General features: G+C 47.0%; 1 long non-coding RNA gene across 2 annotated transcripts in view; it reads left to right on the top strand.

Moving 5' to 3' along the window:
* LOC138855268 (uncharacterized) overlaps positions 1-21,419 on the top strand; it is an 82,806-nt gene extending 61,387 nt beyond the window's left edge. Inside the window, exons 3-7 of one of the 2 annotated variants that reach the window (XR_011394476.1) lie at positions 17,227-17,276; positions 17,365-17,460; positions 17,545-17,686; positions 18,133-18,240; positions 18,739-21,419. This is a non-coding gene — a long non-coding RNA (uncharacterized lncRNA). Of the gene's footprint in view, positions 1-17,226; positions 17,277-17,364; positions 17,461-17,527; positions 17,687-18,132; positions 18,241-18,738 lie in introns of both variants that reach the window. The other variant, XR_011394477.1, reaches the window with a different exon arrangement.
* Positions 21,420-24,661: the final 3,242 nt, after the last annotated feature.

The raw sequence follows: 24,661 nt of genomic DNA, 5'->3' as shown, positions 1-24,661 counted from the left end.
ACAGCTGCTGTGTGGTGAAGGTCGTGTTGTGGGCAGCTGCTGTGTGGTGAAGGTCGTGTTGCGGGCAGCTGTTGTGTGGTTAAGGTCGTGTTGTGGACAGCTGCTGTGTGGTGAAGGTCGTGTTGTGGGCAGCTGCTGTGTGGTGAAGGTCGTGTTGCGGGCAGCTGTTGTGTGGTTAAGGTCGTGTTGTGGACAGCTGCTGTGTGGTGAAGGTCGTGTTGCGGGCAGCTGTTGTGTGGTTAAGGTCGTGTTGTGGACAGCTGCTGTGTGTTGAAGGTCGTGTTGTGGACAGCTGCTGTGTGGTGAAGGTCGTGTTGTGGACAGCTGCTGTGTGGTGAAGGCCGTGTTGTGGACAGCTGCTGTGTGGTGAAGGTCGTGTTGCGGGCAGCTGCTTTGTGGTGAAGGTCGTGTTGCGGGCAGCTGCTGTGCGGTTAAGGTCGTGTTGTGGACAGCTGCTGTGTGGTGAAGGTCGTGATGTGGACAGCTGCTGTTTGGTGAAGGTCGTGTTGTGGACAGCTGTTTGGTGAAGGTCGTGTTGTGGACAGCTGTGTGGTGAAGGTCGTGTTGTGGGCAGCTGCTGTGTGGTGAAGGTCGTGTTGTGGGCAGCTGTGTGGTGAAGGTTGTGTTGTGGGCAGCTGTGTGGTGAAGGTCGTGTTGTGGGAAGCTGTGTGGTGAAGGTCGTGTTGTGAACAGCTGCTGTGTGGTGAAGGTCGTGTAGTGTGCAGCTGTGTGGTGAAGATCGTGTTGTCTTCAGCTGCTGTGTGGTGAAGACCGTGTTGTGGACAGCTGCTGTGTGGTGAAGACCGTGTTGTGGGCAGCTGCTGTGTGAAGACCGTGATGTGGGCAGCTGCTGTGTGAAGACCGTGTTGGGAACAGCTGCTGTGTGGTGAAGGTCGTGTTGTGGACAGATGATGTGTGATGAATGTCGTGTTGTGGGCAGCTGCTGTGTGGTTAAGGTCGTGTTGTGGACAGCAGCTGTGTGGTGAAGGTCGTGTTGTGGACAGCTGCTGTGTGGTGAAGGTTGGGATGTGGGCAGCTGCTGTGTGGGGAAGGTTGTGTTGTGGACAGCTGCTGTGTGGTGAAGGTCGTGTTGCGGGCAGCTGTTGTGTGGTTAAGGTCGTGTTGCGGGCAGCTGTTGTGTGGTTAAGGTCGTGTTGTGGACTGCTGCTGTGTGGTGAAGGTCGAGTTTTTGGCAGCTGCTGTGTGGCGACGACCGTGATGTGGGCAGCTGCTGTGTGGTGAAAGACGTGTTGTGGGCAGCTGCTGAGTGGTGAAAGACGTGTTGTGGGCAGCTGCTGTGTGCTGAAGGCCGTGTTGTGGGCAGCTGCTGTGTGGTTAAGGTCGTGTTGTGGACAGCTGCTGTGTGGTGAAGGTCGTGTTGTGAGCAGCTGCTGAGTGGTGAAGGTCGTGTTGTTGGCAGCTGCTGTGTGGTGAAGGTCGTGTTGTGGGCAGCTGCTGTGTGGTGAAGGTCGTGTTGTGGGCAGCTGCTGAGTGGTGAAGGTCGTGTTGTGGACAGCTGCTGTGTGGTGAAGGTCGTGTTGTTGGCAGCTGTTGTGTGGTTAAGGTCGTGTTGTGGACAGCTGTTGTGTGGTGAAAGCCGTGTTGTGGACAGCTGCTGTGTGGTTAAGGTCGTATTGTGGACAGCTGCTGTGTGGTGAAGGTCGTGTTGTGAGCAGCTGCTGAGTGGTGAAGGTCGTGTTGTGCGCAGCTGCTGTGTGGTTAAGGTCGTGTTTTGGACAGCTGTTGTGTGGTGAAGGTCGTGTTGTGGGCAGCTGCTGTGTGGTGAAGGTCGTGTTGTGGACAGCTGCTGTGTGGTGAAGGTCGTGTTGTGGACAGCTGCTGTGTGGTGAAGGTCGTGTTGTGGACAGCTGCTGTGTGGTGAAGGTCGTGTTGTGGACAGCTGCTGTGTGGTGAAGGTCGTGTTGTGTACAGCTGATGTGTGAAGGTCGTGTTGTGGACAGCTGCTGTGTGGTGAAGATCGTGTTGTGGACAGCTGCTGTGTGGTGAAGGTCATGTGGGCATCTGCTGTGTGGTGAAAGACGTGTTGTGGGCAGCTGCTGTGTGGTTAAGGTCGTGTTGTGGACAGCTGCTGTGTGGTGAAGGTCGTGTTGTGGATAACTGCTGTGTGGTGAAGGTCGTGTTGCGGGCAGCTGCTGTGTCGTTAAGGTCGTGTTGTGGATAGCTGCTGTGTGGTGAAGGTCGTGTTGTGGACAGCTGCTGTGTGGTGAAGGTCGTGTTGTTGACATCTGCTGTGTGGTGAAGGTCGTGCTTTGGGCAGCTGCTGTGGTGAAGACCGTGTTCTGGGCAGCTGCTGTGTGGTGACGACCGTGTTGTGGACAGCTGCTGTGTGGTGAAGACCGTGATGTGGGCAGCTGCTGTGTGGTGAAGACCGTGATGTGGGCAGCTGCTGTGTGGTGAAAGACGTGTTGTGGGCAGCTGCTGTGTGGTGAAGGTCGTGTTTTGGGCAGCTGCTGTGTGGTGAAGGTCGTGTTGCGGGAAGCTGTTGTGTGGTTAAGGTCGTGTCGTGGACAGCTGCTGTGTGAAGGCCGTGTTGTGGACAGCTGCTGTGTGGTGAAGGTCGTGTTGTGGGCAGCTGCTGAGTGGTGAAGGTCGTGTTGTGGACAGCTGCTGTGTGGTGAAGGTCGTGATGTGGACAGCTGCTGTGTGGTTAAGGTCGTGTTGTGGACAGCTGCTGTGTGGTGAAGGTCGTGTTGTGGGCAGCTGCTGTGTGGTGAAGGTCTTGTTGTGGACAGCTGCTGTGTGGTGAAGGTCGTGTTGTGGGCAGCTGCTGTGTGGTGAAGGTCGTGTTGTTTGCAGCTGCTGTGTGGTGAAGGTCGTGTTGTTGGCAGCTGCTGTGTGGTGAAGGTCGTGTTGTTTGCAGCTGCTGTGTGGTGAAGGTCGTGTTGTGGGCAGCTGCTGTGTGGTGAAGGTCGTGTTGTTTGCAGCTGCTCTGTGGTGAAGGTCGTGTTGCGGGCAGCTGCTGTGCGGTTAAGGTCGTGTTGTGGACAGCTGCTGTGTGGTGAAGGTCGTGATGTGGACAGCTGCTGTTTGGTGAAGGTCGTGTTGTGGGCAGCTGCTCTGTGTTGAAGGTCGTGTTGTGGACAGCTGTATGGTGAAGGTCGTGTTGTGGGCAGCTGTGTGGTGAAGGTCGTGTTCTGGGCAGCTGCTGTGTGGTGAAGGTCGTGTTGTGGACAGCTGTGTGGTGAAGGTCGTGTTGTGGACAGCTGTGTGGTGAAGGTCGTGTTGTAGTCAGCTGCTGTGTGGTGAAGGTCGTGTTGTGAACAGCTGCTGTGTGGTGAAGGTCGTGTAGTGTGCAGCTGTGTGGTGAAGATCGTGTTGTCTTCAGCTGCTGTGTGGTGAAGACCGTGTTGTGAACAGCTGCTGTGTGGTGAAGACCGTGTTGTGGGCAGCTGCTGTGTGAAGACCGTGATGTGGGCAGCTGCTGTGTGAAGACCGTGTTTGGAACAGCTGCTGTGTGGTGAAGGTCGTGTTGTGGACAGATGATGTGTGGTGAATGTCGTGTTGTGGGCAGCTGCTGTGTGGTTAAGGTCGTGTTGTGGACAGCAGCTGTGTGGTGAAGGTCGTGTTGTGGACAGCTGCTGTGTGGTGAAGGTTGGGATGTGGGCAGCTGCTGTGTGGGGAAGGTTGTGTTGTGGACAGCTGCTGTGTGGTGAAGGTCGTGTTGCGGGCAGCTGTTGTGTGGTTAAGGTCGTGTTGTGGACTGCTGCTGTGTGTTGAAGGTCGTGTTGTGTACAGCTGCTGTGTGGTGAAGGTCGTGTTGTGGACAGCTGCTGTGTGGTGAAGGTCGTGTTGTGGGCAGCTGCTTTGTGGTGAAGGTCGTGTTGCGGGCAGCTGCTGTGTGGTGAAGGTCGTGATTTGGACAGCTGCTGTTTGGTGAAGGTCGTGTTGTGGACAGCTGTGTGGTGAAGGTCGTGTTGTGGGCAGCTGTGTGGTGAAGGTCGTGTTCTGGGCAGGTGCTGTGTGGTGAAGGTCGTGTTGTCGACAGCTGTGTGGTGAAGGTCGTGTTGTGGACAGCTGTGTGGTGAAGGTCGTGTTGTGGGCAGCTGCTGTGTGGTGAAGGTCGTGTTGTGGGCAGCTGTGTGGTGAAGGTTGTGTTGTGGGCAGCTGTGTGGTGAAGGTCGTGTTGTGAACAGCTGCTGTGTGGTGAAGGTCGTGTAGTGTGCAGCTGTGTGGTGAAGATCGTGTTGTCTTCAGCTGCTGTGTGGTGAAGACCGTGTTGTGGACAGCTGCTGTGTGGTGAAGACCGTGTTGTGGGCAGCTGCTGTGTGAAGACCGTGATGTGGGCAGCTGCTGTGTGAAGACCGTGTTGGGAACAGCTGCTGTGTGGTGAAGGTCGTGTTGTGGACAGATGATGTGTGATGAATGTCGTGTTGTGGGCAGCTGCTGTGTGATTAAGGTCGTGTTGTGGACAGCAGCTGTGTGGTGAAGGTCGTGTTGTGGACAGCTGCTGTGTGGTGAAGGTCGAGTTTTTGGCAGCTGCTGTGTGGTGAAAGACGTGTTGTGGGCAGCTGCTGTGTGGTGAAGGCCGTGTTGTGGGCAGCTGCTGTGTGGTGAAAGACGTGTTGTGGGCAGCTGCTGTGTGGTGAAGGCCGTGTTGTGGGCAGCTGCTGTGTGTTGAAAGATGTGTTGTGGGCAGCTGCTGAGTGGTGAAAGACGTGTTGTGGGCAGCTGCTGTGTGCTGAAGGCCGTGTTGTGGGCAGCTGCTGTGTGGTTAAGGTCGTGTTGTGGACAGCTGCTGTGTGGTGAAGGTCGTGTTGTGAGCAGCTGCTGAGTGGTGAAGGTCGTGTTGTGGGCAGCTGCTGTGTGGTGAAGGTCGTGTTGTGAGCAGCTGCTGAGTGGTGAAGGTCGTGTTGTGGACAGCTGCTGTGTGGTGAAGGTCGTGTTGTGGGCAGCTGCTGAGTGGTGAAGGTCGTGTTGTGGACAGCTGCTGTGTGGTGAAAGCCGTGTTGTGGACAGCTGCTGTGTGGTTAAGGTCGTGTTGTGGGCAGCTGCTGTGTGGTGAGGGTCATGTGGACAGCTGCTGTGTGGTGAAGGTCGTGTTGTGGGCAGCTGCTGTGTTGTGACGACCGTGTTGTGGACAGCTGCTGTGTGGTGAAGGTCGTGTTTTGGACAGCTGCTGTGTGGTGAAGGTCGTGTTGTGGACAGCTGCTGTGTGGTGAAGGTCGTGTTGTTGGCAGCTGCTGTGTGGTGAAGGTCGTGTTGTGGGCAGCAGCTGTGTTGTGAAGGTCGTGTTGTTGGCAGCTGCTGTGTGACGAAGGCCGTGTTGCGTGCAGCTGCTGTGTGGTGAAGGTCGTGTTTTGGACAGCTGCTGTGTGGTGAAGGTCGTGTTTTGGACAGCTGCTGTGTGGTGAAGGTTGAGTTTTGGACAGCTGCTGTGTGAAGGTCGTGTTGTGGGCAGCTGCTGTGTGGTGAAGGTCGTGTTGTGGACAGCTGCTGTGTGGTGAAGGTCGTGTTGTGTACAGCTGCTGTGTGAAGGTCGTGTTGTGGACAGCTGCTGTGTGGTGAAGGTCGTGTTGTGGACAGCTGCTGTGTGGTGAAGGTCGTGTTTTGTACAGCTGCTGTGTGAAGGTCGTGTTGTGGGCAGCTACTGTGTGGTGAAGGTCGTGTTGTGGACAGCTGCTGTGTGGTGAAGGTCGTGTTGTGGACAGCTGCTGTGTGGTGAAGGTCGTGTTGTGGATAACTGCTGTGTGGTGAAGGTCGTGTTGTTGGCAGCTGCTGTGTGGTTAAGGTCGTGTTGTGGACAGCTGCTGTGTGGTGAAGGTCGTGTTGTTGGCAGCTGCTGTGTGTTGAAGGTCGTGTTGTGGACAGCTGCTGTGTGGTGAAGGTCATTTGGACAGCTGCTGTGTGGTGAAGACCGTGTTGTGGGCAGCTGCTGTGGTGAAGACGGTGTTGTGGGCAGCTGCTGTGTGGTGACAACCTTGTTGTGGACAGCTGCTGTGTGGTGAAGGTCGTGTTGTGGACAGCTGCTGTGTGGTGAAGGTCGTGTTGTGGACAGCTGCTGTGTGGTGAAGGTCGTGTTGTGGGCAGGTGCTGTGTGGTGAAGGTCGTGTTGTGGACAGCCGCTGTGTGGTGAAGGTAGTGTTGTGGACAGCTGCTGTGTGGTGAAGGTCGTGTTTTGGACAGCTGCTGTGTGGTGAAGGTCGTGTTGTGTACAGCTGCTGTGTGAAGGTCGTGTTGCGGACAGCTGCTGTTTGGTGAAGGTCGTGTTGTGATCTGCTGTGTGGTGAAGTTCGAGATGTGGGCAGCTGCTGTGTGGTGAAGGTCGTGTTGTGGACAGCTGCTGTGTGGTGAAGGTCATGTGGACAGCTGCTGTGTGGTGAAGTCCGTGTTGTCGACAGCTGCTGTGTGGTGAAAGACCCACTTATACAACAGGTTAGGTTCCAGACTACTGCAGTACATGAAGACCCACTTATACAACAGGTTAGGTTCCAGACTACTGCAGTAGAGGAAGGCCCACTTATACAACAGGTTTAGGTTCCAGGCTACTGCAGTACAGGAGGACCCCACTTATACAGCAGGTTACGTTCCAGGCTACTGCAGTACAGGAGGGGCCCACTTATACAGCAGCTTAGGTTCCAGGCTACTGCAGTACAGGAGGGTCCCACTTATACGAGAAGTTAGGTTCCAGGCTACTGCAGTGCAGGAGGGCCCCACTTATAGAGCAGGTTAGGTTCCAGGCTACTGTAGTACAGGAGGGGCCCACTTATACAGCAGGTTAGGTTCCTGGCTGTTGCAGTACAGGAGGGCCCCACTTAAACAAGAGGTTATGTTCCAGGCTACTGCAGTACAGGAGGGCCCCACTTATACAGCAGGTTAGGTTCCAGGCTACTGCAGTACAGGAGGGCCCCACTTATACAAGAGGTTATGTTCCAGGCTACTGCAGTACAGGAGGGCCCACTTATACAACAGGTTAGGTTCCAGACTACTGCAGTACAGGAAGACCCACTTACACAACAGGTTAGGGTCCAGGCTACTGCAGTACAGGAAGACCCACTTATACAACAGGTTAGGTTCCAGACTACTGCCTTGCAGGAGAGCCCACTTTTACAACAGGTTAGGTTCCAGGCCACTGCAGTACAGGAGGTCCCGCTTATACAACAGGTTAGGTTCCAGGCTACTGCAGTACAGGAGGGCCCACTTATACAACAGGTTAGGTTCCAGACTACTGCAGTACAGGAAGACCCACTTATACAACAGGTTAGGTTCCAGACTACTGCAGTACAGGAAGACCCACTTATACAACAGGTTAGGTTCCAGACTACTGCAGTAAAGGAAGGCCCACTTATACAACAGGTTATGTTCCAGGCCACTGCAGTACAGGAAAACCCACTTATAAAACAGGTTATGTTCCAGGCTACTGCAGTACAGGAAGACCCACTTATACAACAGGTTATGTTCCAGGCTACTGCAGTACAGGAGGGCCCACTTATACAACAGGTTAGGTTCCAGACTACTGCGGTACAGGAAGACCCACTTATACAACAGGTTAGGTTCCAGACTACTGCAGTACAGGACGACCCACTTATACAACAGGTTAGGTTCCAGACTACTGCAGTACAGGAGGGCCCACTTATACAACAGGTTATGTTCCAGGCTACTGCAGTACAGGAAGACCCACTTATACAACAGGTTATGTTCCAGGCTACTGCAGTACAGGAAGACCCACTTATACAACAGGTTATGTTCCAGGCTACTGCAGTACAGGAGGGCCCACTTATACAACAGGTTAGGTTCCAGACTACTGCGGTACAGGAAGACCCACTTATACAACAGGTTAGGTTCCAGACTACTGCTGTACAGGACGACCCACTTATACAACAGGTTAGGTTCCAGACTACTGCAGTACAGGAGGGCCCACTTATACAACAGGTTAGGTTCCAGACTACTGCAGTACAGGAAGACCCACTTATAGAACAGGTTAGGTTCCAGACTACAGGAGGGCCCCACTTATACAACAGGAAAGGTTCCAGACTACTGCAGTACAGGAAGGCCCACTTATACAACAGGTTAGGTTCCCGACTACTGAAGTACAGGAAGGCCCACTTATACAACAGGAAAGGTTCCAGACTACTGCAGTACAGGAAGACCCACTTATACAACATGTTAGGTTCCAGGCTACTGCAGTACAGGAGGGCCCACTTATACAACAGGTTAGGTTCCAGACTACTGCAGTACAGGAAGGCCCACTTATACAACATGTTAGGTTCCAGACTACTGTAGTACAGGAAGCCCCACTTAGGAGGCCTGGTCACAGACCGGGCCGCGGGGGCGTTGACCCCCGAAACTCTCTCCAGGTAAACTCCAGGTATACAGCAGGTTATGAGTAGAACAAACTTCCGAGTACAGTTATTCAGGCTAAAACGTTGTGTAGGTTTAAAAATAGGTTAAATAAATACGTTAGTGGGTGTGGGTGGGTGTGAGTTGGACCTGACTAGCTTGTGCTGCTTGATCTGGTGCCGTACTCCTTCCTTGAGTGGAGGTAACCAGACTGGGTGGGTCATTGGGCTAACAGGAGGGGGGGGACATAGACCTACTCTGCATGGGTTAGTAGACCTGTTGTAGTGTTCCTTCTTTCTTATGTTGTTATGTTAAGTTCCAGGCTACTGCAGTACAGGAGGACCCCACTTATACAGCAGGTTAGGTTCCAGGCTACTGCAGTAGAGGAGGTCCCCACTTATACAGCAGGTTAGGTTCCAGGCTATTGCAGTACAGGAGGGCCCACTTATACAACAGGTTATATTCCAGGCTACTGCAGTACAGGAAAACCCACTTATACAACAGGTTAGGTTCCAGGCTACTGCAGTACAGGAGGGCCCACATATACAACAGGTTAGGTTCCAGACTACTGCAGTACAGGAGGGCCCACTTATACAACAGGTTAGGTTCCAGGCTACTGTAGTACAGGAAGGCCCACTTATACAACAGGTTAGGTTCCAGGCTACTGTAGTACAGGAAGGCCCACTTATACAACAGGTTAAGTTCCAGGCTACTGCAGTACAGGAAGGCCCACTTATACAACAGGTTAGGTTCCAGGCTACTGAAGTACAGGAGGGCCCCACTTATACAACAGGTTATGTTCCAGACTACTGTAGTACAGGAAGGCCCACTTACACAACAGGTTAGGTTCCAGGCTACTGCAGTACAGGAAGGCCCACTCATACAACAGGTTAGGTTCCAGGCTACTGTAGTACAGGAGGGCCCCACTTACACAACAGGTTAGGTTCCAGACTACTGTAGTACAGGAAGGCCCACTTATACAACAGGATAGGTTCCAGGTTACTGCAGTAAAGGAGAGCCACTTATACAACAGGTTAGGGTCCAGACTACTGTAGTAGAGGAAGACCCACTTATACAACAGGTTAGGTTCCAGATTACTGTAGTAGAGGAAGACCCACTTATACAACAGGTTAGGTTCCAGACTACTGCAGTACAGGAAGACCCACTTACACAACAGGTTAGGTTCCAGACTACTGCAGTACAGGAAGACCCCTTATACAACAGGTTAGGTTCCAGACTACTGTAGTACAGGAAGACCCACTTATACAACAGGTTAGGTTCCAGACTACTGCAGTACAGGAAGACCCACTTATACAACAGGTTAGGTTCCAGACTACTGCAGTACAGGAAGACGCACTTATACAACAGGTTAGGTTAAAGACTACTGCAGTACAGGAGGGCCCCACTCATACAACAGGAAAGGTTCCAGACTACTGCAGTACAGGAAGGCCCACTTATACAACAGGCTAGGTTCCAGACTACTGCAGTACAGGAGGCCCCACTAATACAACAGGAAAGGTTCCATACTAGTACAGGAGGGCCCCACTTATACAACAGAAAAGGTTCTAGACTACTGTAGTACAGGAGGGCCCCACTCATACAACAGGTTAGGTTCTAGACTACTGTAGTACAGGAAGGCCCACTTATACAACAGGTTACGTTCCAGGCTACTGCAGTGCAGAAGAGACCACTTACACAACAGGTTAGTTTCCAGGCTACTGCAGTACAGGAAGGCCCACTTATTCAACATCTTAGGTTCCAGACTCCTGTAGTACAGGAAGACCCACTTATACAACAGGTTAGGTTCCAGACTACTGCAGTACAGGAAGACTCACTTATACAACATGTTAGGTTCCAGACTACTGCAGTACAGGAAGACCCACTTACACAAAAGGTTAGGTTCCAGACTACTGCAGTACAGGAAGACGCACTTATACAACAGGTTAGGTTCCAGACTACTGCAGTACATGAAGACCCACTTATACAACAGGTTAGGTTCCAGACTACTGCAGTACAGGATACCCACTTATACAACAGGTTAGGTTCCAGACTACTGCAGTAAAGGAAGGCCCACTTATATGACAGGTTTAAGTTCCAGGCTACTGTAGTACAGGAAGGCCCACTTATACAACAGGTTAGGTTCAAGGCTATTGTAATACAGGAAGGGCCACTTATACAACAGGTTAGGTTCCAGGCTACTGCAGCACAGGAAGGCCCACTTATACAACAGGTTAGGTTCCAGACTACTGCAGTACATGAAGATGCACTTATACAACAGGTTAGGTTCCAGACTACTGCAGTACAGGAAGACGCACTTATACAACAGGTTAGGTTCCAGACTACTGCAGTACATGAAGACCCACTTATACAACAGGTTAGGTTCAACACTACTGCAGTAAAGGAAGGCCCACTTATACAGCAGGTTATGTTCCAGGCTACTGCAGTACAGGAGGGGCCCACTTATACAGCAGGTTATGTTCCAGGCTACTGCAGTACAGGAGGGTCCCACTTATACAAGAAGTTATGTTCCAGGCTACTGCAGTACAGGAGGGCCCCACTTATACAGCAGGTTAGGTTCCAGGCTACTGCAGTACAAGAGGGGCCCACTTATACAGCAGGTTAGGTTCCAGGCTACTGCAGTACAGGAGGGCCCCACTTATACAGCAGGTTAGGTTCCAGGCTACTGCAAAACAGGAGGGCCCCACTTATACAAGAGGTTATATTCCATTCTACTGCAGTACAGGAGGGCCCCACTTATACAAGAGGTTATGTTCCAGGCTACTGCAGTACAGGAGGGCCCACTTATACAACAGGTTAGGTTCCAGACTACTGCAGTACAGGAAGACTCACTTACACAACAGGTTAGGTTCCAGACTACTGCAGTGCAGGAGAGCCCACTTATACAACAGGTTAGGTTCCAGGCTACTGCAGTACAGGAAGACCCACTTATACAACAGGTTAGGTTCCAGACTACTGCAGTACAGGAAGACCCACTTATACAACAGGTTAGGTTCCAGACTACAGGAGGGCCCCACTTATACAACAGGAAAGGTTCCAGACTACTGCAGTACAGGAGGGCCCACTTATACAACAGGTTAGGTTCCCGACTACTGAAGTGCAGAAAGGCCCACTTATACAACAGGAAAGGTTCCAGACTACTGCAGTACAGGAAGGCCCACTTATACAACAGGAAAGGTTCCAGACTACTGTAGTACAGGAAGGCCCACTTATACAGCAGGTTATGAGTAGAACAAACTTCCGAGTACAGTTATTCAGGCTAAAACGTTGTGTAGTTTTAAAAATAGGTTAAATAAATACGTGAGTGGGTGTGGGTGGGTGTGAGTTGGACCTGACTAGCTTGTGCTGCTGGATCTGGTGCCGTACTCCTTCCTTGAATGGAGGTGGCCAGACTGGGTGGGTCATTGGGCTAACAGGAGGAGGGGGGACATAGACCTACTCTGCATGGGTCAGTAGACCTGTTGTAGTGTTCCTTCTTTCTTATGTTCTTATGTTAAGTTCCAGGCTACTGCAGTACAGGAGGACCCCACTTATACAGCAGGTTAGGTTCCAGGCTACTGCAGTACAGGAGGGCCCACTTATACAACAGGTTATGTTCCAGGCTACTGCAGTACAGGAGGACCCCACTTATTCAGCAGGTGAGGTTCCAGGCTACTGCAGTACAGGAGGGGCCCCCACATACAGCATGTTAGGTTCCAGGCTACTGCAGTACAGGAGGGGCCCACTTATACAGCAGGTTAGGTTCCAGGCTACTGCAGTACAGGAGGGCCCCACTTATACAAGAGGTTATGTTCCAGGCTACTGCAGTCCAGGAGGGCCCCACTTATACAGCAGGTTAGGTACCAGGCTACTGCAGTACAGGAGGGCCCCACTTACACAAGAGGTTATGTTCCAGGCTACTGCAGTACAGGAGGGCCCACTTATACAACAGGTTAGCTTCCAGACTACTGCAGTACAGGAAGACCCACTTACACAACAGGTTAGGTTCCAGACTACTGCAGTACAGGAGAGCCCACTTATACAACAGATTAGGTTCCAGGCTACTGCAGTGCAGGAAGACCCACTTATACAACAGGTTAGGTTCCAGACTACTGTAGTGCAGGAGAGCCCACTTATACAACAGGTTAGGTTCCAGGCTACTGCAGTACAGGAGGTCCCACTTACACAACAGGTTAGGTTCCAGGCTACTGCAGTACAGGAGGGCCCACTTATACAACAGGTTAGGTTCCAGACTACTGCAGTACAGGAAGACCCACTTATACAACAGGTTAGGTTCCGGACTGCTGCAGTACAGGAGGGCCCACTTATAAAACAGGTTATGTTCCAGGCTACTGCAGTACAGAAAGACTCACTTATACAACAGGTTAGGTTCCAGACTACTGTAGTACAGGAAGACCCACTTATACAACAGGTTAGGTTCCAGACTACTGTAGTACAGGAAGACCCACTTATACAACAGGTTAGGTTCCAGACTTCTGCAGTACAGGAGGGCCCACTTATACAACAGGTTAGGTTCCAGACTTCTGCAGTACAGGAAGACCCACTTATGCAACAGGTTAGGTTCCAGACTACTGCAGTACAGGAAGACCCACTTGTACAACAGGTTAGGTTCCAGACTACTGCAGTACAGGAAGACCCACTTCTACAACAGGTTAGGTTCCAGACTACTGCAGTACAGGAGGGCCCACTTATACAACAGGTTATGTTCCAGACTACTGCAGTACAGGAGGGCCCACTTATACAACAGGTTAGTTTCCAGACTACTGCAGTACAGGAAGACCCACTTATACAACAGGTTAGGTTCCAGGCTACTGCAGTCCAGGGAGACCCACTTATACAACAGGTTCGGTTCCAGACTACTGCAGTACAGGAAGACCCACTCATACAACAGGATAGGTTCCAGACTACTGCAGTACAGGAAGACGCACTTATACAACAGGTTAGGTTCCAGGCTTCTGCAGTTCTGGAGGGCCCACTTATACAACAGGTTATGTTCCAGGCTACTGCAGTACAGGAGGGCCCACTTATACAACAGGTTATGTTCCAGACTACTGCAGTACAGGAAGGCCCCACTTATACAACTGTAGTGTACTATATTAGGTATACAGTAGAATACATACTTTAGTGCTTTTTCCACTTTTTTTTTTGTTTTGTTTTTTGGTTTTAAAGTTTTCTGATGTAAGATGCTTGGAAAGTTCCCCCTATTAGTTCATTATGTTGAAACTTGACTGTATGTCAGAAATGTTCTCAACATGAGCTCTGGTAAGACCCTTGTTTTTTTTCTTGTTTTTTCTGAAGAAGAATAATAACAAGTCAAAATACTGTGACTGCAATAATATGCCAGTAACTTGCACTTAGTGGAGGAGCCTTATGACAAAGCTTCGATTGATTCTTGATTATTGACAATGATGCAGGATGAACCGTCATAATGTTTCTCTCCTGTATGTGACCTTTTTCTATAATTTTTTTTAAATTTGGCTCTGATGAAAGATCCCCAAGAATTCTGAAATGCTTTTGCCAACCATTTTTCCATTTCTAAGAGATGCTTTGAAATTTGGCTTTAACTTGTCTTATCAAATTTTGTCATAGTGGTTGTTATGTTACAGCATGCATCATGGCCAGCAGAAGTGAGGGAGAGAAACTATCTCGAAACATTCACAGCATCACCTTCCCACCAGGACAAGATGCATCAGCATGGAGGAAACTCTACGAGCCTTGTTTATCCCAGAGACTTCATGCCCGTACGTACTCTTTACGAATTTATGTGCTCATATGTACTCTTCATAAATTTACGTGCTCTTCATGCCCGTACGCACTCTTCACGAATTTACGTGCTCTTCGTGTTCGTGTGTACTCTTCGTAAATTTACGTGCTCTTCATGCTTGTACGTACTCTTCCTGAAAAGTACGTACGTACTCTTCTTGAACGTACGTTAACATTTTATGTTGGTAGATATAAATTTATACAAGTTTATTTCAACATGATAGTGTTGATACAAAAATAGGTGACACTGGAGTCTATGTTTATGGCCATGATTATGCAGAGTACAAATGAAGCCATGTGTAGACATTTCACAGGTGGTCTTTTGCTGCTTGTGGAAGAATGGAGCTTAAGGGAGATAGTCATTTAGTCGTTTGTGATTATCATTTTTTGTTGATGAATTGATTTGGCATTATTAGTCCCCTCAAGGAAGGTTCCTTGATGTTGGCGAGGGGCTCTTGATTTAGGGAATTGGATCTGTGCTCCAGTTCCCCGAATTAAGCCTGAATGCCTTCCACATCCCCCCCCCCCAGTCGCTGTATAATCCTCCGGGTTTAGCGCTTCCCCCTTGATTATAATAATAATAATGGCATTATCAGTAATTGTATTTTGAATATTGTGTTTTAAAGATATCCCTGAGGTATGTGTGTAATAAGAAAGCAATAACTGTTGTTTGTAACTTTAAGACTGCAGCTAGATTGATTTGTATTGTTTTGCAGAAATAGCCATAGGTGTATAATTTATCAGTTGAAATTCCTAGACGAGTCATGAGTTGGCGTGTTAATGGAATTGGGTAATAGGATTGTATCGCCAGCAAGATGAAGGGATTGTTTGCATAATTTTTTTTTTTTTTTGCCAAAGAATAGGTCTGAGTTATTAATGAATGGGATTGCAAGTTTGTTGCATTATTTGTCTTGGCAGCAATTTATAGCAATTGCTGTAGACGTGCATTAATTGGGTAATGCAGTTTTTTGAAGGTGGTGGTAGGTATGAATGGCATGTTTTCTTTAGGCGCATGTAAATATTTGTTTGGGTGACTTGTACTTGGAGAACAGATTGTTTATTTCCCTTGCCAATGTCATTATTGCCAGCATAAAGAGGGGCTTGTCATTATTGGACAATATTAGTGAAGCTGTTGCTGAGTGACTGTCAGTGACCAAGAGGTGTTGGTGGGGCGGACACACATCGTCTGTGTGTTTGGTAGAAAAAGGAGGGTTGATATGTTTGTGAGAATGTCGTGTTATTAAAATAATGTCAAGTAACTAAGTTGATTAGGATGGGAATTTTTGGTAGCTTGGAGTGAGTAGCCACTGAAGTGCAGTCGTCTTTGAGAAGAGAATTGATTTTGTAGGTTGACAATTTGTGTTGACGCTGGTTATTGGTGAAGTTTGAAGAAGCACTTGGCAGTTAAAGCGGCTGCCACTATCATTGCTAGTGAGTATTTTGTTCTTGTGAATCAGTTTGAATGGTAATATTTTTGTTTATATAATTTGTTTATTTGTGCAAATTATAAGAAATTTGACGTTTTTATTCATGTTTTGTTTGTTACAGGTTGATGGAAGTTAAGGAGGTATGTTAAGATGAGTAATGTTTGATGTTTATGTAAATTGTTTATTGATTTTTTTTAAGGCATGTAGAGAGAGATATGTTTACTAAGAGATATGTTTTTGTTTTTCAGGTTGGTGAAGTGAGTTGAAGGTTGAGTGTGGCTGGCTGGCTGATTTTGGCAGAGGCGGCAATTGTGGAATGGTGTGTATGTGGTATGTATTTGTGGTTAATATTGTAAGTGATAATGTTTGAAATGTTTAAAAAGGTTAATATGAATTTTTCTTGTTGTGGTGAGGTGTTAGCGCGAGGACTGAGGGATGGCTGGCTGTTTGTGTTTAAGATGAATAATATTGTTTTAGGGAAGTCAGTGTTGATTGATTGCATTAAGGCTTGAAACACCGAATAAACAATGAAGGTCTCATCCTAGACTTGTCATTGTTAATTTTGGAGCAAGTGCATATGTAATGTAGGAGTTGTGTATACATTTGTGGTGTATGAGGTCTTAATGTTTGGAGAGAAGGAGTTGTTTTGGACGTAATGTCTGGTATCTATAGTTTGAAGAAATATTAACAAAGAAAGAGAAATGATTCTAGTGTTTAAGAAACATGGCACTAAAATATTATTAGTGTATCGACTAGAAATTATTTTTGAGAGAGAAATGTCAATGTATTTGAATTTTGTTTTTGTTTTACAGGTTGGTGATGAATTGGCGGGTGAGTGTGAGTGACGGAGTTTGTAAGAGGAAGCCAGTGTGGGCTACTGCTGGTGGTGGTGCTGTTGGTGCTTCGTATTAAGTAACGTTGTTTTATGTATGTGCAAATTGTTTATTTAAGAGTATTAAAGGTATATAGGGAGAATAGTGCTGTCGGGGTGAAGGTAATTAAGTGTTGAGGAGCAAGAAAGGAAAGGAAATTTTGAGTGTATTAAGACTTGAAACACGGACTAAATAATGGTCGCATCCTAGACTTGTCATTGTTTGTTTTTGAACAAGTGTATATGTAATGTGGGAGTTGTGTATACATTTGTGGTGTTTGAGGTCTTAATATGTGTAGTAGGTTGTGGGTTGTTAGTGCTTCTGCTGTGTATTTGGTATGTATTTTTTGTTAATTTTTGAAGTGACAATGTTTGAAGAAATCATGTGAAATGTTTGTAGGCATTTTTTTTAATTGTATAATATAGTAAATTGAATGTTTGAAATATTTGTTGCAGGTTTTGGTTGTGCCGAGGTGTTGGTGGGAAGACTGACTGAGCGAGCGAGTGAAGGTTTTTGCTGTTTAAGATGAGTTAAGTTATTTTTTGTTTTCATAAGTTTGTTAGTGAAGAGATTAGTTAAAATTATGTATGGAGAAGATTTACTCGAAGATAATTATGGGTTGAGGAACAAGAAATTTCATTTTGAGTGTATTAAGGCTTGAAACACGGACAAAATAATGAGGGTCGCATCCTAGACTTGTCATTGTTAATTTTGAACAAGTGTATATGTAATGTGGGAGTTGTGTACACATTTGTGGTGTTTGAGGTCTTAATATGTGTAGTGGAGTTGTATATGAAATTTGAGGGATTTGATGAGAGAAATGTAATGTTTTTGTTTGTGTTTTGCAGACGATGCGAGTTTGATGGAGGCAGCGAGTATAAGGAGTTATTGTGGAAAGGTATTAACATTTGTTTTAAATATTTAAAATAGTTTATTAATGAATTGTTGATATACTGTTTATTAATGGATATGTTTTTGTTTCTCAGGTTGGTGGAGGTTGTGAAGAGTTTGCGGCTGAGTGTGGGTGGCTGACTGACTGACTGACTTTGGGAGAGGCAGCGAGAAGGAATTAATATTGAAAGGTGTGTATTTGTCGTTTTACTTTTTTGTACTTGTTGAAAATAGTTATTTTTTGATGTTTAGTAATAGTTGTTTTTGTATTTCAGGTTTGTGAAGTTTGTGAATAGTTGGCGGCTGATTGATTGTGAATTAATGATGGAGTTGTGTAGAGGCATCTAGTGTGGTGATGTGTTAGCGGGAAGACTGACTGGTTGACGAGTGAAGGCTGCTGTACGTGAGTTGTTAAAAGTTGAGTATTATTGTTTTATGTAAATTGTTCATTGAGGAGCCTTAAAGGCTACGTGTAGAGAGAAGGTTGTTGAGAGGATGAAGATAGTTTTAGATGCAGAAGGAAGAAAGTAACTTTTGGTGCATTTAGGGTTGTAAGATGGAATAAATAATGATGGTCGTATCCCAGACTTGTCATTATTAATTTTTGAGCAAGTGTATATGTAATGTGGGAGTTGTGTATACATTTGTTGTTTGAGGTGTTAATACTTGTCAATTTTTTTTGATAATGGCGGGTATATATGTAGTGAGAATATTTTTTTTAGTTTTTTTTCAGTGTTTAAGAAAGATAGCAATTAGTTTTAGATATTAATTATTTAAAATTTTGAAATTGTTTTGTGAGTGAAATGTCAGTAATGTATTTATTTTAATACAATATTTAGGTGTTGTATTTAATTTTTTTGCAGGTTGATTGATAGAAGTAGAGATGGAGGATGAGAGTTTTTGATAGGGTGATTGGTATTGGTGTTGGGAGTTTGGCAGAGGCTGAGAGTATGGGCAGCTAATAATAAAAAGTTAAGTATTATTTAATAATTTTAGTTTAAAGAGTAAATTTAGTTGTTAATTTGAAGATAGATAAAAGTACAAAGAAAATGAGTTATTGTTTGTAAGATGCCAAAGGTCCTTTTATGCATAGCATTATGGGCAGCCTTAAAATGAAGTTTAAGTAATTAAGGAATAATATGTTGAGTGGTAAAAGTTTTAGTAGAGATGTATGGTAATTGAGTGTGTAGGTGTGGATTGAGTAGTGTTGGGTAATATAATTAAAGTACTGATAAGAAAAAGTTGATACTTTGTCAGAGGTTAAAAAAGTAATGAGTAATTAATTTTTTGTAAGTGCTTTTAATAGTGGAGTTTAATAAATAGATGCAGTATTGATCAAAGTTTGAATAGGTTATGTAAAATAGAAGACTTGATTGTGTTTAATGTTAGTTTAGTTAAATTATCGTAAATTATGTAAAATGTATGTTTAAATTTTCAGGACTGTAATGTGTAAATATTTGTTTTCATAGGTTGTTGGGAAGTCTGACTGGTGGCGGCGGCGGCGGCAGCAGTAGTGGCGTTGATCAATGTGATGTAGATCATGTTAGAGGGAGTGAGTTAGTTAATGATTTGTTGAATATTTTAGGATAATTAATTAGTTTTTGAATCCAAGTGAGGTATAATAGGTTTTGGTGAATTGTGGAATAAGCATTGTAAAAGCCATAATGACTTTGATCACTGAAAGAGCGAAGATACTGTTGGTGTCCAGACCAAGTTTAGACTAATGCCTACAAACATAGTTAATGATGAAGGTCGCATCCCAGACTTTTCATTGTTAATATGATTGCAAGTGTACATACAATGTGGGAGTTTATATGTTTGTGGTGTTTGAGGCATTACGTTATTATTATTATAATCAAAAAGAAGCGCTAAGCCACAAGCCACGAGGCATTACGTTGAGACTTGTTTTTGAAATACCGTGTATTCATGTACTCTGGATGGGTTGATTTGTCGCTGTGAAATGGTTAGTAACATTGTTTGTGAAACATGATACCAATAAATAGATTAGTTATGGTTTGTAGGGTTGTTTATTATAATGAGGGGGAAGTGGTAAGATTATAGAGCGTGTGGGAAGGCAGTCAGGCTTAATTGTGGGAAGTTGAGCATTGATTCAATTCCCTAAATGAAGAGGCTATGACTAATACGGTCCTCTTCAAGAGGGGCTCCTTGGCGTGGTGAAGAGGCTCTTGGTCTGAGGAATTAGACCTGTTGGTCTTCTTCCTCAGACTGAACCTAATTACCCCCCAATCTCCCCTCCCCTATCCCATCCTCCCCTTTTTCCTTTCCTCCTCCTCCTCCCCACCCCCTCCCTTTTGCCCTTCCTCTTTTTGGCCTTTGGGATTTCTCCCACAGGCGCGCTAGTTCCTAGGTAGGGGAAAGGTTACCGGGGTCCATCCCATTCCATTGAGGTTCTTGGTGGTGGCGTAGTTTGCCGTGGAATCTGGATCGCCTGGGGATGTCCCGATCCCTCTCCGGTATCCCGGAGTAGCTTTGGGTGTCTTTCGGGTGACGGGTGTATCTCTGGAAGCCACCTTTCGGATTCCGGGGGTGATGGCCGAAGGAGGTATGCTTTGTGGCGGATATCCGGCCGCCCTCTCTTTTGTTCACCGAGGTAGCTCGGCAGATGTGAGGTTGCTATCCCGGATTGCTGGTTTACTGGCATGAAGGATAGGGTATGGCACGGGTTCCATGCTGCATCTGCGCTACTAGCGGTGCTGAGGTCCTCTTGGGCGCGGAGGGAGATTTCCGGCCCTTTCATCCTCCTGGGAACTATTCCTCCCTGCTCCCCCCTTTTTTATTTTTTTTTAATTTTTAATTTCTTTTCTTTCTTTTTTTTTCTTAAAAACAAAAAGCAAAGGAGTAACCTAACCATGGAGAACCCAATCCATGAACCCACTACCCCCAGGCCCCTTCTTGATACCGCACCCCATTCTGACCCTGCCTTGTTTTTAGACCACTCTTCAGACACTCCTGATGCCCCTGCACCTCTTGCTGGTGCTGTTTCCTCACCTGCTTCAGGTACCTGGGCTTCGACTGACGCCTTCGATTTGTCTGAACTCCGCTCTCCTTTGACTATGCTTCCGGCTTCTCCCTCTACGGTACGGCAGTTTTCGAATCGCCCGCCCATTTCACGCCGGACCAACTCCGGTCCTACTCCTAAACGCCAACGTCAATCTCCTGATGATGCTCCTTCGTTACCTTCCCATTCTACTCGGAAAAGACCGACACGTCATGCACTCCCTCTCCACGCTCAGTTTCGGACCACACAATGGACTAAATTCTTTACTTTAAGACCGACTTCTTCTTCTGCCTACCGTTCTGACCATAGTATTGGCAAAGCGCTCCTGCGTCATGTTGGTAGAGATATTTCATTTCATGCTCTCAAGAGCGGTACGCGCATCATCACTGTCCAGAATGCTACCCAAGCTCATGATCTTTCTCTCCTTTCGCATATAGATACTACTCCTATCACTATTGAAAAACATCTTTCTCTCAATTCTTGTAGTGGTACTGTCATTCTGCCCCCATACCATAGTCCAACAGAATTTCCAGTCATGTGGCAATGACATTGTTGAACAGCTGGAACTCCAGGATCTCCCAATCCTCAAAGTAGACACTTATGTCCTTCCTGCCCGTGGGCGGAGACGTTACCCTTGCAATGTAGCTCGTTTAACTTTTGACAGCCGAAAACTCCGGTCCTCTGTACATGTCGCGGGACATGGGTTACAAGTTCGAAAGGCGATACCTACACCACAACAGTGTAGAAATTGCTGGCGTTTTGGTCACCCAGCAAAATATTGCAGATCTATGGCCGAATGCCCAGTCTGTGGTGCCGATGACCATTCTAATACATCTTGCAGTCAACCGCCATCTTGCCTTAATTGTAATGAAGCTCACCCTTCGTACTCCCGCTGTTGCCAGGTCTACTTAAATGAACGTGAAATCCATTGCCTCAAAGAGGCAGAAGGTCTCCCTTAAGCTATGGCAGTTAATCATCTCCGCCTCCAAGGGAGACTACCCAGTGTTTCTTATTCTCGTGTTTCAAAACTTCCCCCCCACTTCTGGGGTCCCATCTTCTGCAGCCTCGTCTGTTGGTAGCACTCCCATAGCCACTCCAGCATCTAATCCTTTTGCTGTCCTTGGCTCTGACATCCCGACTACAACTCAGTCTGTTCTCACATCTTCGCGTCCTTCCTCACAAGCCCCAGTATCGACAAGACCTTGTATGACACCTAATACCAATCGCCCCCCTACTTCTCAGAAGTCCAAAAAATCCACATTGCTCAAATGTTCTTTGCCCCTTCCTTCCCTTTTTCCACCTCCACACTTTACCTTTCTAGTCTCTGGGCCTAGTTCTTCCCCTCTCTCTGGCTCTATTACAAGTGTGGAGATTCATCCTCCTCCTCGTACTATGCCTTCCAACCCCGTCCCCTCCCAAGTTTCTCCCTCTTCTGCCACCTCCCAGGTTTCTGCCTCTTCTGTCCCCCACAACACTTCATCTCCAGTCCCTTACCCTCTTTCCTCCCCCTCTACTTTGGTACAGTCCATTACTGTCCCAATCTTTACTCACCCTTCCCCTTCTATCTCCAATATGGTTTCCCATACATCTTTGAATTCAGAAACACTTGAAGCCATTTCAGAATATATTGCAGAGACTAAACCTTCAATGGACACTGATTCATTTCCTGTTCCTTCTCTTCCCTCTCCTCCATCTTCACAACCCCATTCTTCGCAACGCTCGGTTCCTTCGCTGCTTGAACGTCTTCCAATGCCACCACACATTGACTTTTCTAACCCCTCTAGTCCGTAGGTGCCTTTCCCTATGGATTCCTGGTATTTTCTTCATCGCCAATCATGGCCTATTTACAGTGGAATATCCGCGGCCTCAGGGGTAATCGGGGTGAGCTTCAGATGTTGCTTTCCATGTTTTCCCCTGTTGGTGCTTGCTTACAAGAACCAAAATTACACTTGGCTGTTTTCCAACCTATCTCAGGCTATAATTTATTGTATTCTTCGGATCCTTTCTCAGATGGGACCTTTAATGAAAGTGCCCTTCTTCTACGCAATGATATTCCGTACTGTCAACTATTTGTCCATACCTCGCTGCATTACACTGCAGCCCGTATCCACTTGAATAAGTGGTTTACAATATGTTCTTCATATCTCTCTCCTTCTCGAGCATTTTCTATCCCAGACTTTACCTTTCTTGTTTCATCCTTACCACCACCACTTCTTTTACTTGGTGATTTTAACGCCCACCATTTCCTCTGGGGGGGGGCTCATTGTGACTCATGTGGCATCCAGTTGGAGGCTTTTCTCGCCTCTCGCCCCCTCCATGTTTTAAATACGGGTACTCCCACCCATTTTGATCCTCGTACTCATACTCTCTCTTGCATCGATCTATCAGTCTGCTCTTCCTCCACTGCACTAGACTTCACCTGGTCTGTTCTACCAGACTTACATGACAGCAATCATTTTCCAATCATTCTTACTTCTTCCTATTCACCACCTTTCCGTAGCCCTCGCTGGCAATTTGATCGGGCAAATTGGGATCTTTACTCGCACCTCACTGCTTTTATTGAGGTTCCTTCTTCATCCTCCATTGATGAGCTCCTACACCTCTTCTCGACTTCAGTTTATACCGCAGCTTCTCATTGTGGTTGTTTAATATATTTATAGATGGGGTTGTAAGAGAAGTAAATGCGAGGGTCTTGGCAAGAGGCGTGGAGTTAAAAGATAAAGAATCACACACAAAGTGGGAGTTGTCACAGCTGCTCTTTGCTGATGACACTGTGCTCTTGGGAGATTCTGAAGAGAAGTTGCAGAGATTGGTGGATGAATTTGGTAGGGTGTGCAAAAGAAGAAAATTAAAGGTGAATACAGGAAAGAGTAAGGTTATGAGGATAACAAAAAGATTAGGTGATGAAAGATTGAATATCAGATTGGAGGGAGAGAGTATGGAGGAGGTGAACGTATTCAGATATTTGGGAGTGGACGTGTCAGCGGATGGGTCTATGAAAGATGAGGTGAATCATAGAATTGATGAGGGAAAAAGAGTGAGTGGTGCACTTAGGAGTCTGTGGAGACAAAGAACTTTGTCCTTGGAGGCAAAGAGGGGAATGTATGAGAGTATAGTTTTACCAACGCTCTTATATGGGTGTGAAGCGTGGGTGATGAATGTTGCAGCGAGGAGAAGGCTGGAGGCAGTGGAGATGTCATGTCTGAGGGCAATGTGTGGTGTGAATATAATGCAGAGAATTCGTAGTTTGGAAGTTAGGAGGAGGTGCGGGATTACCAAAACTGTTGTCCAGAGGGTTGAGGAAGGGTTGTTGAGGTGGTTCGGACATGTAGAGAGAATGGAGCGAAACAGAATGACTTCAAGAGTGTATCAGTCTGTAGTGGAAGGAAGGCGGGGTAGGGGTCGGCCTAGGAAGGGTTGGAGGGAGGGGGTAAAGGAGGTTTTGTGTGCGAGGGGCTTGGACTTCCAGCAGGCATGCGTGAGCGTGTTTGATAGGAGTGAATGGAGACAAATGGTTTTTAATACTTGACGTGCTGTTGGAGTGTGAGCAAAGTAACATTTATGAAGGGATTCAGGGAAACTGGCAGGCCGGACTTGAGTCCTGGAGATGGGAAGTACAGTGCCTGCACTCTGAAGGAGGGGTGTTAATGTTGCAGTTTAAAAACTGTAGTGTAAAGCACCCTTCTGGCAAGACAGTGATGGAGTGAATGATGGTGAAAGTTTTTCTTTTTCGGGCCACCCTGCCTTGGTGGGAATCGGCCGGTGTGATAATAAAAAAAAAAAAAAAATTCTCATTCTATACCCCAAACCTCAGGCTGGCATTCTCAGAAGTGCGTGCCTTGGTGGTCTCCTGCTTGTGCTCGTGCAGTACGTTTGAAACGCGCTGCATGGGGCATGTACTGGTACAATAGAACCGCTGAGAGACTTCTTGATTTTAAGCAGAAGCGTGCGATCGCTCGCCGTGTCATCCGTGAAGCTAAACGCACTTGTTGGCGAGACAATGATTCCACCATCACCTCTGCTTCTTCTATGAGTGCAGTCTGGAAAAAAGTGAGGAAATTGAGTGGTAAATACTCTCCTGACCCGGCTCCTGTTCTACTGGTCGCTGGTGTTGATGTAGCAAACCCTCTCAACATTGCCATTGAACTTGGCACACATCAGGTCCGTATTTCCCGGGGGCTCCATCTATGCCCCTCGTTTCTTTCCTCTAAGTCTGCCAGAGAGTTAGTACCCTTGGACTTTTCTACTCTCAGAGAAGAACAGTATAATGTGCCTTGTACACTTCAAGAACTGGAGGCAACGCTCTCAGCTTGCCAATCATCGGCAGCTGGGCCTGACGACATTCATATTCGTATGTTACAACATTTACATTG

This window comes from Cherax quadricarinatus, chromosome 87, assembly GCF_038502225.1.
Source record: "Cherax quadricarinatus isolate ZL_2023a chromosome 87, ASM3850222v1, whole genome shotgun sequence".
In the NCBI taxonomy this organism is placed as follows: Eukaryota; Metazoa; Arthropoda; class Malacostraca; order Decapoda; family Parastacidae; genus Cherax; species Cherax quadricarinatus.
The sequence above is the reverse complement of the archived record's forward strand: the minus strand, read 5'-3'. Positions and strand labels throughout refer to the sequence as shown.